The sequence below is a fragment of the Triticum dicoccoides genome, chromosome 2A (assembly GCF_002162155.2).
Source record: "Triticum dicoccoides isolate Atlit2015 ecotype Zavitan chromosome 2A, WEW_v2.0, whole genome shotgun sequence".
Lineage (NCBI taxonomy): Eukaryota > Viridiplantae > Streptophyta > Magnoliopsida > Poales > Poaceae > Triticum > Triticum dicoccoides.
This window is the reverse complement of record NC_041382.1, coordinates 665,668,727-665,687,044: the sequence shown is the minus strand read 5'-3', so window position 1 is coordinate 665,687,044 and position 18,318 is coordinate 665,668,727. Positions and strand designations below refer to the sequence as shown.

Here is an 18,318-nt window from a genome sequence, read left to right as displayed (position 1 = left end):
TTTGGCCGGACACACTTTCCTGGGTCATGCCCGGCCTCAGAAGATCAACACGTCGCAGCCCTACCTAGGCACAACAGAGAGGTCAGCACATCGGTCTAAATCCTATGGCGCAGGGGTCTGGGCCCATCGCCCATTGCACACCTGCATGTTGCGAGGGCGGCCGGAAGCAGAACTAGCCCCCTTAATACAAGAGCAGGCTTACGTTCCAATCCGGCGTGCGCCGCTCAGTCGCTAACGTCACAAAGGCTTCGGCTGATACCACGACGTTGAGTGCCCATAACTGTCCCCGCGTATATGGTTAGTGCGTATAGGCCAGTAGCCAGACTCAGATCAAATATCAAGATCTCATTAAACGTGTTATTTTGAAATAACCGCAAACGCCGACCAGGGCCAGGCCCACCTCTCTCCTAGGTGGTCTCAACCTGCCCTGGCGCTCTGCCACAAAGATCCACTCAGAGGGCCGTCAGGAAAGTATGTCCTTCCAGCCCCCAATTCATGAATCAACCGCGGGTACTCCTCGAGCCAACCCGACTTTAGTCATCACATGTATCATGTATAAAGTATATAGTATATACCCGTGATCACCTCCCGAGTGATCACGGCCCAATAGTATAGCCTGGCAGATGGACAAGAATGTAGGGCCACTGATGATAAACTAGCATCCTATACTAAGCATTAGAATTGCAGGTAAAGGTAACAACAGTAGTAGCAAGGACAGGCTATGCATCGGGATAGGAATAACGGAAAGCAGTAACATGCTACACTACTCTAATGCAAGCAGTATAGAGGAGAGTAGGCGATATCTAGTGATCAAGGGGGGCGGCTTGCCTGGTTGATCTAGCAAGGAGGGGTCGTCAATACCGTAGTCGTACTGGGTAGCAGAGGCGTCTGTCTTGGTGTCTAGCGAGAGAAGATGGGGAAGAAACAATAAATATTTAAGCAAATAGATGCATAGTGATGCATGACATGACAAGTATCGGTGCTAGGGGTGCCCTAACGCGGTATGAGGTGATACCGACGAAGGGGGAAAACATCCGGGAAAGTATCCCCGGTGTTTCGCGTTTTCGGGCAGAGGAGCCGGAAGGGGAAAGTTGCGAGTTCGATAGGTTAGGAATGTCTGGCGGATGAACGGGCTGCGTATCCGGGTTCGTCTCGTCATTTTGAGCAACTTTCATGTACAAAGTTTTTTCATCCGAGCTAAGGATTAATTTATATTAATTTTTAATGACTTAATCATTTCCTGAAATCATTATTAATTGAAAATTAGATAGTAAATGCTAAATGTACCCAGCCCTGTGTACACAGTAGTGTACATAGAGGCTGACATGTGGGCCAGGGGGACCCAGTTGACCAGTCAAAGTTTGACTGGTCAATAGGGGTGGGCCCCCTGTCATTCTCTGATTTACCTAACTATAGTTTAAATAGTTAGTTAGCAGGTTAACTAAAGTTAGGTTAATGAAGCAGCTTAATTAAGTTAATTAACTAATTAATTAATTTTAATTCTTTTTCTAATTATTATTTTTGTGCGTTCGTTTTCTGGGGCGGGTCCCACTGGTCAGCTGCCCAGGGGGCCTAACGGGCGCGTGGGCAGGCGGCCTACGGGCGCAGGGGCGCTGCGGGCGCCCGACCCGGGCGAGGGCCGAGCGGGCGCTACTGGGCGTCGGCGCGGCGCGAGCAGCGGATGCTGGAGGTGGCCGCGGGCACGGCGGAGCGAAGCAGCAGCGGGGTTGGGGCGGCTCTCGCGAGGCAGTGGCCGGAGCGGGCGGTGGTGTGCGGTGGCGGCGAGCAGCATCTGGCAGCTAGGGCGAGTCGAGAGACTCAGAGCGTCAAGCAGCGGAAAGGGATGGCGCGGAGCAACGCAAGCAGCAGTAGTGTTAACGCAGTAGTCGCAGCAGGCAACGGTGAGCATGCGCGGGAGCGGGCGAGAGCACGCAGGGACGCGGCTCGGTTACAGGGGATGCGGCTGGGCGCGACGAAGGTCGGCGCCGATGCGCGCACAGGACAGGGGAGAAAGGGGAGGGCGTGGCCCTCACCGGCGTTGGCCGGCAGGGGATCAGTGTGGCTCGGCGGAGTCGTCGAGGGGGAGACGAGGACGGGGCGACAGACGAGGCAGAGGAGCTCCAGGACGAGGTCCGGTGGCGCCGGGGATGGCTTCGGGCGACGGGTGGCGGCGTCAGGGGCGGTCGAGGATGGGGGGAGTGGTTGTGGGGCGGAGGCAGCGGTTCCGGCGGCGTTGGTGCGGCACACGGCGACGGCGACGCTGTCCAGGGCGACGAGGCGTGGTGTGGGTCGAACCGGGCAGCGTCGGGGTCGAGCCCCTCCCCGATCCAGATGGGATCGGGAGGAGGGGGAAGAGGGAGTGGCGTCGTGGGGGTGAGTGGGAGAAGCGGTAGTGGGTTAGGGTTTGGGGTGTGGGGGGGAGTTAAGTGGGGGAGGTGGGCCGGCCCGTTCGGGCGGCTGAGGCTAGCCGGGCCACTTGGCCCAGGGGTTTTCTGTTTGTTTTGTTTCTTTTTTCTTTTCCTTTTATTTATTTTCTTGTTTATGATTTCTTTTACTTATTTAATAGTTTATAGTTTTTAGAAAAAGTGAAACCCACCCCTCAATTAGATTTGTAAAAATCAACTGTTCTCACAAAAAGTTTGGGACAAAAGTAAAGTACCTTGTATTCTCTATTAATTACAAAGACATTTAAGTTATTGTTTCGGTCATTGTTTTATTTATTTTAGTGCTTTTAATTATTTTATAATAATGTGGATCCTCCACCATAACTACTTATGATTTATTTGTCACATTGGGAACATTATAGTTTTAGCTTTTGAAAACTTTTAGTATTTGACTTTATTTTAAATTTGAATCTGAATCGGTTTTGAACTAACACGAGATTAACAACAGTAACCGTGGTGACATGGCATCGTTCAACGTGGGATTACTGTAGCCTAATTATCCAGGCGTCACATAAGGTAAACCTAATCATAGCATGAAACATATGGATCCAAATCAGCCCCTTACGAAGCAACACATAAACGAGGGTTTAAGCTTCTGTCACTCTGGCAACCCATCATCTACTTATTACTTCCCAATTCCTCCCCCTAGTCCCAAACAGTGGTGAAGTGTCATGTAGTCGATGTTCACATGACACCACTAGAGGAGAGACAACATACATCTCATCAAAATATCGAACGAATACCAAATTCACATGACTACTTATAGCAAGACTTCTCCCATGTCCTCAGGAACAAACGTAACTACTCACAAATCATATTCATGTTCATAATCAGAGGGGTATTAATATGCATAAAGGATCTGAACACATGATCTTCCACCGAATAAACCAACTAGCATCAACTACAAGGAGTAATCAACACTACTAGCAACCCACAGGTACCAATCTGAGGCTTTGGGACAAAGATTGGATACAAGAGATGAACTAGGGTTTGAGATGAGATGGTGCTGGTGAAGATGTTGATGGAGATTGACCCCCTCCCAATGAGAGGATCGATGGTGATGACGTTAGTGATGATTTCCCCCTCCCGAAGGGAAGTTTCCCCGGCAGAACAGCTCCGCTAGAGCCCTAGATTGGTTCCGCCAAGGTTCCGCCTCGTGGCGGCGGAGTTTCGTCCCATGAGCTAGCTTATGATTTTTTCCTGGACGAAAGACTCCATATAGACAAAGATGGGCATCAGAGGGCTGCCACGGGGGCCACGAGGCAGGGGGCGCACCCAGGGGGTAGGGCGCACCCCCACCCTCGTGGATGGTGGGTGGCCTCCCTCTGGTACTTCTTTCGCCCAATATTTTTTATATATTCTGAAACGTGCTCCCGTGAAGTTTCAGGACTTTTGGAGTTGTGTGGAATAGGTCTCTAATATTTGCTCCTTTTCCAGCCCAGAATTCCAGCTGCCGGCATTCCCCCTCTTCATGTAAACCTTGTAAAATAAGAGAGAATAGGCATAAGTATTGTGATATAATGTGTAATAACAACCCATAATGTAATAAATATCGATAAGAAAGTATGATGCAAAATGGACGTATCAACTCCCCCAAGCTTAGACCTCGCTTGTCCTCAAGTGAAAGCCGAGATCGAAAAATATGTCCACATGTTTAGAGATAGAGGTGTCGATAAAATAAAATACGGACATGAGGGCATCATGATCATTCTTAGAACAACAACATATACATATATTGTCATATGATCTTGTAACAGCCTGGATTTTTGCCCTTTTCTTTTTCCTTTGATTTTCTTGGATTTCTGGTTTTGTTTTGCTTTTTCATGGCTATGTGGTTCTGAAACTTGGGAAGATCAGGTCTTCCTAGGTTTTATAGTGGCTTGTCACCCTCTACATCATCCCAAGATCATGTCATTTCCATCCTTGACCTAATCCAAAATTCTTTTATTGGGAATATTCCTTTTTTGAGAAAAGGAATAACCCTTAAAACCCTAGGTTGTGAAGCAACCTATACTTCTGTCACTCCTTAAATTTCCAAATAATTCTCATAAATTGTTTGGGTCCTATCTTGCTCAAATATGGCAAAAATATTTCATTGCCATGTTCAAAAATAATTATCCAGTAATTCTTTTCCTATTCTGTCCTAAATGGCACTTTGCAAAGGAAGTGCTATTTATATTTGCTTGATTGACCCCAAACTTCTTGAACAGTTTTTCCTGTCCATATCATTGGCTCATGCCAAAATTCAACTCAATTTGCCTAGTAAATATTCCTGAGCAATTTTTCAAAATTCCTACCTGAGGGAAGTGATTGTGAAGGAAGTACAATCTAGGCATATCTAAATGAGTTTAAATTTTTCAAGGCCCTTCCTATGGTCAAATAATGAATCTCCGTCATATATGAGCTCATGTAACTCATCTATGTGAGCCCAGCCCCAAATCTTAGTTTCTGGTCAGATTTTCAGTTTATGAAGCAACTATATTTTATATTGCTTCAATTGAGCTGAAACTTTACCAGGACATGCTTCTACCTATATCAACTCCCTCCACCAAGTTTTAGCTCAATTAGTTAATCCAATTGCCCTGTGCAATTTTTCCAAGTTTCTGTTCAGAATGAAGCTTTGTGACGCAAGTGCCACTTTGGTATTTTCAAATGGCATGAAACTTTTACATAAGCTTCATATCATCATATAACCCCTCTCTGCCAAATTTCAGCTCACAGAAATCAAGTATGTGAGTGCATCATCCAAATCCCTAATTCTGGCCAGTTTTGCACTTTCTACAGCAACCCTCATCTAAACTCCTTCTCTTAGTCTGATTTTTGGAGATCAACATCAACTTAGTGTGTGATCATCAGAAGACAAGCTCTTTACCATGTTACCAAGCTGGTTTAACCACAGAGAGTTACAAACACTTCTTACTGATTTACTTTGGAGCTAAGTACAAATCTCTTCTTTCCCCCTGGACCGATTTATTTCCTCATTATAACTGAGGGAACCAAGGTCCATCCATTAGACATGGTCAGCCACGCCAAAGAGCTCCGCTTGCGCCAGTGCGCGTGGTGATCATGGCTGCAGGCATGGTCTGGCTTGTTCCGGCCACTATGCTCGTCTCCTCCCTCCTTGTTTCGACCTCCATTCATGTCTAGTAGCTCCCCCGTGATGCCCTGAGTCACCCTGCATCGCTGCCTCGTCGTGGTTCGACTTAAATGAGCCGCAAAGGCCATGCCCGTGCCACAAACCGGCTCTGTTCTCCATTGTTTGAAGTTGGAGCTCGCCTGTGAGCTCGAGAAGCCTCCCCGTGGCTATATAAGGCATGCCCGAGGTCCCCTGCTCCTCATCGCTCCCTCCCTCGCCTAATTTTCTCTCTGGAATCGCCCCACCTCGCCTCGGATCACCTCCGTCCGCCATGGCCGTCTCGGTTCCTCCTTGGTTCCGGCGAGCCTAGTCCACCTCTCCTCCTCTAGCCACCTCCTGAGCGTTCCCCTCCTTCCCGCGGTCCTCCCCACCCTGCCAGTTCGTCGCCGGAGTCCCTCTGGCCGTGCCTCCCGGCGCTTGGCCGTCGCCGTTGCTCTCGGCCACCACCCCGACCGTGTCCATCCGAGCCTCCTCTCTCCCTCCCGACTCCACCACCGGCCTCCCCGTGCTCCGCTGAGTCGTCCCATCCACTTGCCCTCGCCGGAGCTGCCCACATCGCCAAAGACCACCGCCGCCCTCTACCTCCCCTCGGTCCTCCTCCGCCCCGCGTCCTCCTCTCCCCCCAGGGCCGGCCCCGGCCGACCCCCTGGACGGACGCGCCACGCCGGGCCGCGCCAGCCGGTGCCCGCGCCCTGGCCGGATATGGCCTGGACCGGCCGCCCCAGCGCCGCCCCCTCCCCTGTTTCCTCTCCTCTGCTCACGGGAGCACAAGAGCGAGAGGAGGAAGACGACACCTTGCCAGCTGGCCAGGCGGGCCCCCCTCTCCAACGGACCCCACCTGTGAGTTAGTCAGCACCTTATCCACTCGGATAAGTGGAAACGTTTTCTTGATGTGTGTTTTGGCTACATGAAAGCGCATTCTATATCTACTTCGGCCTAAAATACGTTTTCTTACAGAGAAAGCGTATTTTCTGAAAACCGTCTCTTTCTTATCCACTCAGGGACCTGTTTGCTGAAGTTTCTTTACAGATTGGTCCTTCTTCTTCCAACCTTCACAACTTTCCAACCGTAACTCCGATCGAGGTGAAACCAGCGCTCACTTCTTCGTGTTGTCAAGCTCTATCTTTTGGTAATATTTTCACTAGGTGTTATCACAGTGAAAATGACCATTTATGCCCTTGCCTCTAACCAGCCTTTCGAGAGAAAACCGTCCGACGTTTTGTTTCGCGGCTTCACCAGTCTCCGTCACCCCAGGCAAGCCACAATACCCACTTGCATGATAGTCATGCAGTAGCCATGGTTTTCAACTTGAATATTTCTTAAATGTTTGCTTGTTCAAAATATGGTTATCGTTGTTTCGGTAATGCTTCTGGATTAGTGCTTACTTTCTTGCTATGTTGTTATGTACCTGGTTAGCATGACTTGCTAGTTGATAGTATTCTTTTCATATGCTTATGCTTGCTAGTAGTACATGTTGATGTTGGTAATGGTCTTTGGTGCATGACTGCCGTCTGTCTCGAGTACAGTTGTTATGCATGTTCCATTGCATCCAGTTGGTTAAATGCTTGCATGATGGCATTGTTGATATGTTCTTGCATGATATTTATTGTTGATGCTAGTGGTCATGCTATGTTTCGGAGAAGTATGTACTTATGATGTTCATGCTAATCAGTATGCCACGCTTAGTTGAATATGATTCATTGTTGATATGGTGGATAGTTATGTGGTTCTCTCAGGATTATGTTGATATCATGCTCATGCATTGTAATTGCATCATGTTATTTTATCATGGCTCAGCATATTTGCATTCAAGTTTAACTGGATTAAATTGAACTTGAACAATTGTTGACTGAGTCATGGTGCCACCATATCGAACTGACTAGTGCAACCACGCTTACTTTTATGGGAAGGTCCTAACTGGGTCTATTGTCGTGCCTCTTTCCGGTGCCTCCAACGAGGGAAGGTTATGGGCATGCGGTACCCTGGCCCGGTAAGCAGACATAACCTTGTGTGCCCGTTGTTGTTGTTATGGATCCGGTCCCCGTGAGGGACGGTCCCCGTGAGGGACGTTTTGGCCACGACGGTGGTCGTTGTGTCTTTGGTAGACACGGGGCCACCCAGGACTAGCCCAGTGGGGAGTGGGTCGGAGTGGCCGGGAGAGTGTCATGGCAGTAGATCTGTTTTGTCAGAACGCCGTTGGTCCACCCGAATGGGAGTGCGAGGCCATGGGTTCCGTAGTGTGGGTATGGTGTACTAACCTCTGCAGAGTGTATATGAAATCTATCGATAGCCGTGCCCGCGAATAAGGGCCCAGTTCGTACTTGGTCACACTATGAGTCAACAGTAATAATAATAACAATAATAATAATGTGCTCGATGAGGAGATAAGTTGGTAGTGATCGCCGGAAGGATCACTATTTGAGATAAGTTGGTTGTGATCGCCGGAAGGATCACTGTTTGAGATAAGTTGGTTGTGATCGCCTGAAGGATCACGGTTTGAGACCAAGTGTTGGTCATGGTTGTGACCGCTGGAATGATCACCGTGGTATCGAGGATACCGAGTTGTTGGATATTCGTGATGTTGTGCGAGAATCGTGGATAAAGATCAAGCTCCTTGTGGTCATTTGATGATTACTACGGTATTGTTTATACCAAGCTTGATTTGATCCTGAGATGATCGTGTAATGTCCAAAGTTGGTAAGTGATGCATGTGATGGTTACGAGGTAACCCGAGCAGAATAAATGGTGCATGTAGTGTCATCGTGTTGCATGCTAGTATCATCAGATTTATATGTTCATGCCATGATCATATTGTTCTAGCGATATTATGTTCATGTTGTTCATGTCATGTTATCCCGATGATCCAATGATAATTAATGCTTAACCTGTAATTGCCATGCTGTTATTTGTCTTGAATGTTTCTGGTTATTGTTAACTTGCAAGTACATTCAATGTACTGACTTGGCGTGTCATGCCAGTTTGCAGGTCGTGCCCGGACTGCTTGCTTGTTTGGTGTTGTTCCTGTGTTCGCGAGCTAGGATAAACGTTCCAGCCAGAGTCCCTGCGGATTGGAGTCCATCATCGTCGTTCGTTGTTCCGCTGCCAGTAGTTGTTCCGCTGCTTCAAGGTGTTATGCTGCTTGTATAGAGCAACCGTGGTTGGCGTAGTGTTGCCGTGCCGATGTTATTCATTGTAATATCGGAACCCTTGTATTCATATTCGTGTTGTAATAGAGAGCTGGTTTGTTCTATACTAAGCAGTGTCGTATTCCAGAAGACTTCACCTCGATCTCTGGGCTGGAATACGGGGCATTCCGGTTTTCTTTGAGCCGGGGTGCCACATGCTTGGTATCAGAGCAGGTCTGGCTGTAGAGCGTCCTAGTCCGCTGGAACGTTAGAAAAAGGTGGTATAGGGTCTGGTTGTTGCCCTTTCTTACTGCATTTGTTTGCTGCATATAGTCTTATTTCGGTTACCATTAACCCCTGTTTCATGCGTAGATGGCGGTCAACTTCCATGAGTACAGTGCCCTTCCCTTAGCTCCCGGTGCTGTTCCTATTGAGTTCAGTCCCACTCCTGCACCTCTTAGCTTTGCCGCCCTCCTTGGCGACATGTGGCGTAGCATTTATCCACTCGGAGATCCACCTCATTATCAAGTATTCCAGTTTTCTGCTGGAGGAAGAATTCGGGAATACGTTGATCATGTTCATCTTTCAGCCCCGATTCCTGTCGGTAAGCGCACCTACAGTTTCCATGATGGTTACGGTGCTACTCCTGAGCATGACGTTCAGCTTGCCGCAATGGCAGGAGTCACCGGTCTTCGTCATCAAGAGAGCATGGTGCAAGAGAACCATGCTTATCAATATTATCCCACCATCGCCGAGAATCCTAGGCGAATCCAATTTCCCTCCATCAACCCTCTAGATGACCCGACTATCCTTGCCATGTCTCGCTACATGACGGCCGAGTGTCTTCTTATTTCTGAGTTAGTCCGAGACGCCATTCGGGCCAGGAGATTGCTTGGTGTCACTTTACCTCAGTCTCCGCCCGCTTCTCCAACTCCTCCGCCTCATCCATCCAGAGTTTCAGAGTCAGCAGTTCCACTCGCTACTCCCTTAGATTCCTCGTCAGTTCATGAGCATTTTCTCAAGTGTAGGATGTAGTCCTCTGTGTAGCGCTTGTGCATCCGTTGTAGTATCATGCTTGTGTGTGCCTGTGTGAAGCGGCTTTGTAGCTTGTCTGTTGTGTGCTTTGTTGCAATAAATCGTTCTCACGTGCTTCTTTGTTTTAAATCCTCGGTGTTACCCCCTTATGGAAATTACTCCTCAACCGACACCGGATCAGAAGAAGCCGTAAGCAGTACAGATATACACCAAGAAACTCAGTTAAAAGCAATGAGGTTTTCGGCCGACAGCATTGTATTGCAAACATCCGTCTGGATACAAATTGTATTTTGATCACACTTTCAGCAGCAAGTACCTGTTAGGGATACACTTTATCACAGCAAAGTTTAAATCCGAAAGAGGACCAAATTGGATCATTAGTGCATTTCAAGTCAAAGGAATGGGCTATGCACAATAATTGAATCTGCCGTAAGGCAAAATTTAAAACCTTGCGACACCCAGAAGTCAGTCCCATGCACAATGAATTCAACAAGGATAGTCAGACAATTCTTGCCATACAAATAATCAGCTGCCGGACTGAAAAAAAAATATATGTCATTCCCTTCACCAAGAAAATCAGTCCCGTCCTTCTCCACAATTTATTGATGAAGTGTAGAAAGACAAGGTTCCCAGTCTGCATCAATAGGGTATGAATGGATTCCCATGCAAGATATTCAGTATTCTCGAGAAAATACTGCAAAAGCTTTTGGCATAAGGTACCGAGTCTTCCCTAGCAAAGTGTTTAAGGGGGGAAGCTTATGAGGTATGGTACCCCGTTTTTCCTCAAGAAGATATCCACCGAAGGCTTCAAGCATAAGCCATCCAGTCTTCCTCAGCACGATATCCCGGTGGTTTCCAAACGCAAGCTGCCCAATATTCTTCTGTACGACACTAATACAAGACATTAAATTATGAATTGACAACATATGACAGTGTTTTCCAAGTGGCAGATCTGCAATAGTTGGTCTGAAACAAAATTCGGTCAGAGGTATTCCTCGAGAATCAGATATTAGTTAATTCAGTATGCTGCCAAATCCATGCAAGTCTCTTGCACAAGGAAGAATTCACGGTACACATTCGACAACCTCACCGGTTATTCAAGAAACAAAAACCAGTGGGTGAGGCCATATCAACAAGTCTTGAAGGAAAGACAACATTGAGACAATAATCTTGGCAGTGATTATAAAAATCAGCCTCACAAGGTGATATTATTAACCCTGTCACTGTCCGGCATAATCAACAACAGTATTGAGATCTGTATAACCACACGTGAGCCGGATAAATATACTGAGGCTCAAAACATGAACCAGACCAAGATATGATTGCCAGACATTGTACGTAACAGTATTCAGGGCCGCGAAAATAATCAAGGATATATATAAGGCCCCGCTCTTTCAGCTGAGGATCCAGATGAAGAAAGTAATAATGAAAGAGCAAGACCAACAATACAAGTATGACGGTTATCATGTGAAAAATGTGGATGCCCAAGACCGTCTTATTCCACGGCAAACCCAAGAAAAGATCCACCTAAGAGGTATACTCCATTGTGGTAAGGACCTCATAGCGAGGCAACTAGCTCAGTCCACAGTATGCTCAGAACTGGCAGCATTGAATACCCGAGTCTGTCCGGTCAGACTCATGGACAAATCAATATATTGACCTCAACACCCGCGATGGAGCATCGCACAGACTGTTATTCCCAGGGAGATACTGGCAAAAATGAAGAATCAACATGAAAACATATACTTTGAGGATTGTTATCTCTCGCTTAGGGGAAGCAATTAAAAGAATATCCTGTGTGGATGGGATTCTTTGCCAAGATCACCGCTACTCAAGTCTGCAAATCGTATCATCAGGAGATGGTGCATTTTTCTATCAGTCACAACAAGCGAAAGTCAAACCTTTGGTACAACTTGGATACTCAAGATTGCGAAGCCAATCAAGATAAGTCAGAAACTCATGCAAGATGTCAGAATCCGTTAGCAAAACAGGTATGATCCACCTCACTATTTTGAACCCCGAAGGCATGCATATATTCGAGGAATCCGATGCCTGGATAGAAGAGATTCTTTGTTCCATGGGAAGGTATGTTCCCCAACTCCATGGAATATTCCTAGTACTCGATACTAGAATAACATTTCCAGCAAGGATCAATATCAGGAAGGACAAATATGTCCGTAAAAATAATATTTCGGATGCCAGCTCAGCCAACAGATATAAAAAGAAAATTTGAGTCTGGTATAAACAGGAACATATGAGGTACGTCCTGTCAGAATGTCAGATACGGCGAAGCAAACCACCCCAGATCAAGACAGTCAGTCAGATCCAATTTAGTGGAAATATTATGAATAAAAGAAACCTGAGTTGGAAACGGTTGCTTCAAGTCAGGAAAATTATTTAACCCTGAACAACCAAACCTCGAGGACGAGATTTCTTTAAGGGGGGAAGGTTTGTAACAGCCTGAATTTTTGCCCTTTTCTTTTTTCCTTTGATTTTCTTGGATTTCCAGTTTTGTTTTGCTTTTCTGTGGCTATGTGGTTCTGAAACTTGGGAAGATCGGGTCTTCCTAGGTTTTATAGTGGCTTGTCACCCTCTGCATCATCCCAAGATCATGTCATTTCCATCCTTGACCTAATCCAAAATTCTTTTGTTGGGAATATTCCTTTTCTGATAAAAGGAATAACCCTTAAAACCCTAGGTTGTGAAGCAACCAATACTTATGTCACTCCTAAAATTTCCAAATAATTCTCATAAATTGTTTGGGTCCTATCTTGCTCAAATATGGCAAAATATTTCATTGCCATGTTCAAAAATAATCCGCCAGTAATTCTTTTCCTATTCTGTCCTAATGGAACTTTGCAAAGGAAGTGCTATTTATATTTTCTTGATTGACCCCAAACTTCTTGGACAATTTTTTCTGTCCATATCATTGGCTCATGCCAAAATTCAACTCAATTTGCCTAGTAAATATTCCTGAGCAATTTTTCAAAGTTCCCGTATGAGGGAAGTGATTGTGAAGGAAGTACAATCTAGGCATATCCAAATGAGTTGCAATTTTGCAAGCTCCTTCCTATGGTCAAATAATGACTCTCCACCAAATATGAGCTCATGTAACTCATCTAGGTGAGCCCAGCCCCAAATCTTAGTCTCTGGTCAGATTTTCAGTTTGTGAAGCAACTATATTTTGTATTGCTTCAATTGAGCTGAAACTTTACCAGGACATGCTTCTACCTATATCAACTCCCTCCACCAAGTTTTATCTCAATTAGTTAATCCAATTGCCCTATGCAATTTTTCGAAGTTTTTGACCAGAACGAAGCTTTGTGAAGCAAGTGCCACTTTGGTATTTCCAAATGGCATGAAACTTTTACATCAGCTTCATATAATCACATAGCCCCTCTCTGCCAAATTTCAGCTCACAAAAATCAAGTATGTGAGTGCATCATCCAAATCCCTAATTTTGACCAGTTTTGCACTTTCTATAGCAACCCTCATCTAAGCTCCTCCTCTTAGTCTGATTTTTGGTGATCAGCATCACCTTAGTGTGTGATCATCAGAAGACAAGCTCTTTACCATGTTACCAAGCTGGTTTAACCACAGAGAGTTACAAACACCTTCTTACTAATTTACTTTGGAGCTAAGTGCAAATCTCTTCTTTCCCCCTGGACCGATTTATTTCCTCATTTTGACTGAGGGCACCAAGGTCCATCCACTAGACATGGTTGGCCACGCCAAAGAGCGCCGCTTGCGCCAGTGCGCGTGGTGATCACGCTTGTGTCATGGCTGCAGGCATGCTTTGGCTTGTTCCGGCCACTATGCTCGTCTCCTCCCTCCTCGTCTCGACCTCCATTCATGTCTAGTAGCTCCCCCGTGATGCCCAGCGTCGCCCTACATCGCTGCCTCGTCGTGGTTCACCTTAAATGAGCCGCAAAGGCCATGCCCGTGCCACAAACCGGCTCTGTCCTCCATTGTTTGAAGTTGGAGCTCGCCTGTGAGCTCGAGAAGCCTCCCCGTGGCTATATAAGGCATGCCCGAGGTCCCCCGCTCCTCATCGCTCCCTCCCTCGCCTCATTTGCTCTCTGGAATCGCCCTGCCTCGCCTCGGATCACCTCCGTCCGCCATGGCCGCCTCGGTTCCTCCTTGGTTCCGGTGAGCCTAGTCCACCTCTCCTCCTCTAGCCACCTCCTGAGCGTTCCCCTCCTTCCCGCGGTCCTCCCCACCCCGCCAGTTCGTCGCTGGAGTCCCTCTGGCCGTGCCTCCCGGCGCTTGGCCATCGCCGTTGCTCTCGGCCACCACCCCGACCGAGTCCATCCGAGCCTCCTCTCTCCCTCCCAACTCCACCACCGTCCTCCCCGTGCTCCGCTGAGTCGTCCCACCCACTTGTCCCTCACCGGAGCTGCCCACATCGCCAAAGACCACTGCCGCCCTCTGCCTCCCCTCGGTCCTCCTCCGCCCTGCGTCCTCCTTCCCCCAGGGCTGGCCGACCCCCTGGACGGACGCGCCACGCCAGGCCACGCCCGCCGATGCCCGCGCCCTGGCCACAGCTGGCCTGGACCGGCCGCCCCAACGCCGCCCATCCCCTGTTTCCTCTCCTCTCCTCACGGGAGCACATGAGCGAGAGGAGGAAGAGGACGCCTTGCCAGCTGGCCAGGCGGGCCCCCCTCTCCAACGGACCCCACATGTAAGTGAGCCAGCACCTTATCCACTGATAAGTGGAAATGTTTTCTTGAAGTGTGTTTTCGCTACATGAAAGCGTATTCTATTTCTACTTCGGCCTGAAATATGTTTTCTTACTCAGAAAGCGTATTTTCTGAAATCTGTTTCTGTCTTATCCACTCAGGGACCTGTTTGCTGAAGTTTCTTCACAGATTCGTCCTTCTTCTCCAACGGACCCCACCTGTAAGTGAGCCAGCACCTTATCCACTCAGATAAGTGGAAACGTTTTCTTGAAGTGCGTTTTCGCTACATGAAAGCATATTCTATTTCTACTTCGGCCTGAAATACGTTTTCTTACTCAGAAAGCGTATTTTCTGAAATAGGTTTCTGTCTTATCCACTCACGGACCTGTTTGCTGTAGTTTCTTCATAGATCCGTCCTTCTTCTTCCAACCTTCACAACTTTTCAACTGTAACTCCGATCGAGGTGAGACCAGCGCTCACTTCTTCGTCTCATCGAGCTCTATCTTTTGGTAACATTTTCACTAGGTGTTATCACAGTGAAAATGACCATTTGGCCCTTGCCTCTAATCAGCCCTCTGAGAGAAAACTGTTCGACGTTTTGTTCCGCGGCTTCACCGCACTTCTTCCTGGAGTCTCCATCACCCTAGGCAAGCGACAATACCCACTTGCATGATAGTCATGTAGTAGCCATGGTTTTCAACTTGAATATTTATTAAATGTTTGCTTGTTCAAAATATGGTTATCGTTGTTTCGGTAATGCTTCTGGATTAGTGCTTACTTTCTCGCTATGTTGTTATGTACCTGGTTAGCATGCCCTGCTAGTTGCTAGTATTCCTTTCATATGCTTATGCTTGCTAGTAGTACATGTTGATGTTGGTAATGGCCTTCGATGCATGATTGTCGTCTGTCCCGAGTACAGTTGTTATGCATGTTCCATTGCATCCAGTTGGTTAAATGCTTGAATGATGGCATTGTTGATGTGTTCTTGCATGATATTTATTGTTGATGCTAGTGGTCATGCTATGTTTCGGAGAAGTATGTACTTTTGATGTTCATGCTAATCAGTATGCCACGCTTAGTTGAATATGATTCATTGTTGATATGGTGGATAGTTATGTGGTTTTCTCATGATTATGTGGATATCATGCTCTTGCATTGTAATTGCATCATGTTATTTTATCATGGCTCGGCATATTTGCATTCAAGTTTAACCGGATTAAATTGAACTTGAACAACTGTTGGATGAGTCATGGTGCCGCCATATCGAACTGACTAGTGCACCTGTGCTTACCTTTATGGGGAGGTCCTAACTAGGTCTATTGCCGTGCCTCTCACCGGTGCCTCCAACGAGGGAAGGTTATGGGCGTGCGGTACCCTGGCCCGCTAAGCAGACATAACCTTGTGTGCCCGTTGTTGTTGTTATGGATCCGGTCCCCGTGAGGGACGTTTTGGCCACGACGGTGGTCGTTGTGTCTTTGGTAGACACGGGGCCACCCAGGACTAGCCCAGTGGGGAGTGGGTCGGAGTGGCCAGGAGAGTGTCATGGCAGTAGATCGGTTTTGTCGGAACGCCGTTGGTCCACCCGAATGGGAGTGCGAAGCCATGGGTTCCGTAGTGTGGGTATAGTGTACTAACCTCTGCAGAGTATATATGAAATCTATTGATAGTCGCGCCCGCGGATAAGGGCCCAGTTCGTAGTTGGTCACACTATGAGTCAACAGTAAAAATAATAAGAATAATAATAATGTGCTCGATAAGGAGATAAGTTGGTAGTGATCGCCGGAAGGATCACTGTTTGAGATAAGTTGGTTGTGATCGCCGGAAGGATCACTGTTTGAGATAAGTTGGTTGATCGCCGGAAGGATCACGGTTTGACATAAGTTGGTTGTGATCGCCGGAAGGATCATGGTTTGAGACAAAGTGTTGGTCATGGTTGTGATCGCCAGAATGATCACCGTGGTATCGAGGATACCGAGTTGTTGGATATTCGTGATGTTGTGCGAGAATCGTGGGTAAAGATCAAGCTCCTTGTGGTCATTTAATGATTACTACGGTATTGTTTATACCAAGCTTGATTTGATCCTGAGATGATCGTGTAATGTACGAAGTTGGTAAGTGAAGCATGTGATGGTTACGAGGTAACCCAAGCAGAATAAATGGTGCATGTAGTGTCATCATGTTGCATGCTAGTATCATCAGATTTATATGTTCATGCCATGATCATATTGTTCTAGCGATATTATGTTCATGTTGTTCATGTCATGTTATCCTGATGATCCAATGATAATTCCTGCTTAACCTGTAATTGCCATGTTGTTGTTTGTCTTGAATGCTTCTGGTTATTATGAGCTTGCAAGTACATTCAATGTACTGACCTGGCGTGTCATGCCAGTTTGCAGGTCGTGCCCGGACTGCTTGTTTGGTGTTGTTCCTATGTTCACGAGCTAGGATAAACGTTCCAGCCAGAGTCCCTGCGGATTGGAGTCCATCATCGTTGTTCGTTGTTCCGCTGTCAGTAGTTGTTCCGCTACTTCGAGTTGTTATGCTGCTTGTATAGAGCAACCGTGGTTGGCGTAGTGTCGCCGTGTCGATGTTATTCATTGTAATATCGGAACCCCTGTATTCATATTCGTGTTGTAATAGAGAGTTGGTTTGTTCTATACTAAGCAGTGTCGTATTCTAGAAGACTTCACCTCGATCTCTGGGCTGGAATACGGGGCGTTCCGGTTTCTCTGAGCCGGGGTGCCACAGATCTCTTATGCGAAAGTAACAATTCATTCACAGTTTCAAGTATGAATCAGAAACTTCATTGAAAACTAACAAACTATAATCTCAGTCATTGAAGCAATTGCAATTTATCATAACATAAGAAAGAGTCAATAAGAGCTTTTCAGCAAGTCCACATACTCAACCATCATTTAGTATTTCACAATTGCTAACACTCACACAATATTTATGGTTATGAAGTTTTAGTTGGTGTCGGCGGGTGACTGATTCCACCAACACCTATGGGGACAGGGCCCCTTTCGGTTCGGTGGGGGGCGGAGAGCGCACAAAGAGCGGATCGAGGCAGTGCACGTGGGCGATTTTACCCAGCTTCGGGCCGCACGGATGCGTAAAACCCTACTGCTGCTTGTTTGTGTATATTGGATTCTTGCTCAGGAGCGATGGACGCTGCCAGACTGAGCGTGAGAGTGTTCCTGGTGTTGAATGAGCCGAACTGGCCGAACCCTCGCTACGTTGCGCCTGGGCCTCCTTTTATACTTTCAAGGGGTCACCGACAGGTGGCAACGTAGACTAGAAGGGTAAAAATGGAAAAGGATGCGGTAGGTGCAGCTACCGCTACTGTGGATACAGTGCACCCTACCTAACTCTGACGGCAGGGGACAAGGGCATTAAATGCCTGTCTGAGTCTCCTAAACAGTGCAAAAGGTGACCGTTAGGAGCGCCACCATTTGCCACGATGGGCTTCTCTTCTTCTCCACTTGCCACCACGTACCCCTAGCTGCACGACCTCCTGCCACGTGTGCTTGGGAGAGTCCCAAAGCGACACGTTAGCAGGTGTGCTGGAGCGCGGGCACGAAGTGGGGGTTTCCCACGGCAAGCTCCTTGCCGCGGCCGTCGTCTTGTCGCGTCCGGAAGCTTGTCGCTCGCCGGATCTTGCCGGGACGCAGGGCGCGTCGCGGCAAGCTTTCTTGGTATGCCTTGAGTGGCCTTCCCGGCAAGCTCCTCTTGCCGGGGTCTTGTCTCTTCCCGGCAAGCTCCTCTTGCCGGGGCCTTGGTTGGCCTTCCCGGCAAGCTCCTCTTGCCGGGGCCTTAGTTGGCCTTCCCGGCAAGCTCCTCTTGCCGGGGCCTTGGTTTGAGTACTTTGTTCTTGAATGGTCTTCAAGGGAACCAAG

The 18,318-nt window shown here is 47.5% G+C and overlaps 1 long non-coding RNA gene across 1 annotated transcript; it reads left to right on the top strand.

The window, feature by feature from the left end:
* The first annotated feature begins 5,254 nt into the window (after nucleotides 1–5,254).
* Nucleotides 5,255–6,890, top strand: LOC119359798. Its single transcript, XR_005172666.1, has 3 exons — nucleotides 5,255–6,420; nucleotides 6,582–6,663; nucleotides 6,773–6,890. It is a non-coding gene; the product is annotated as an uncharacterized LOC119359798 (long non-coding RNA).
* The last annotated feature ends 11,428 nt before the right edge of the window (nucleotides 6,891–18,318 follow it).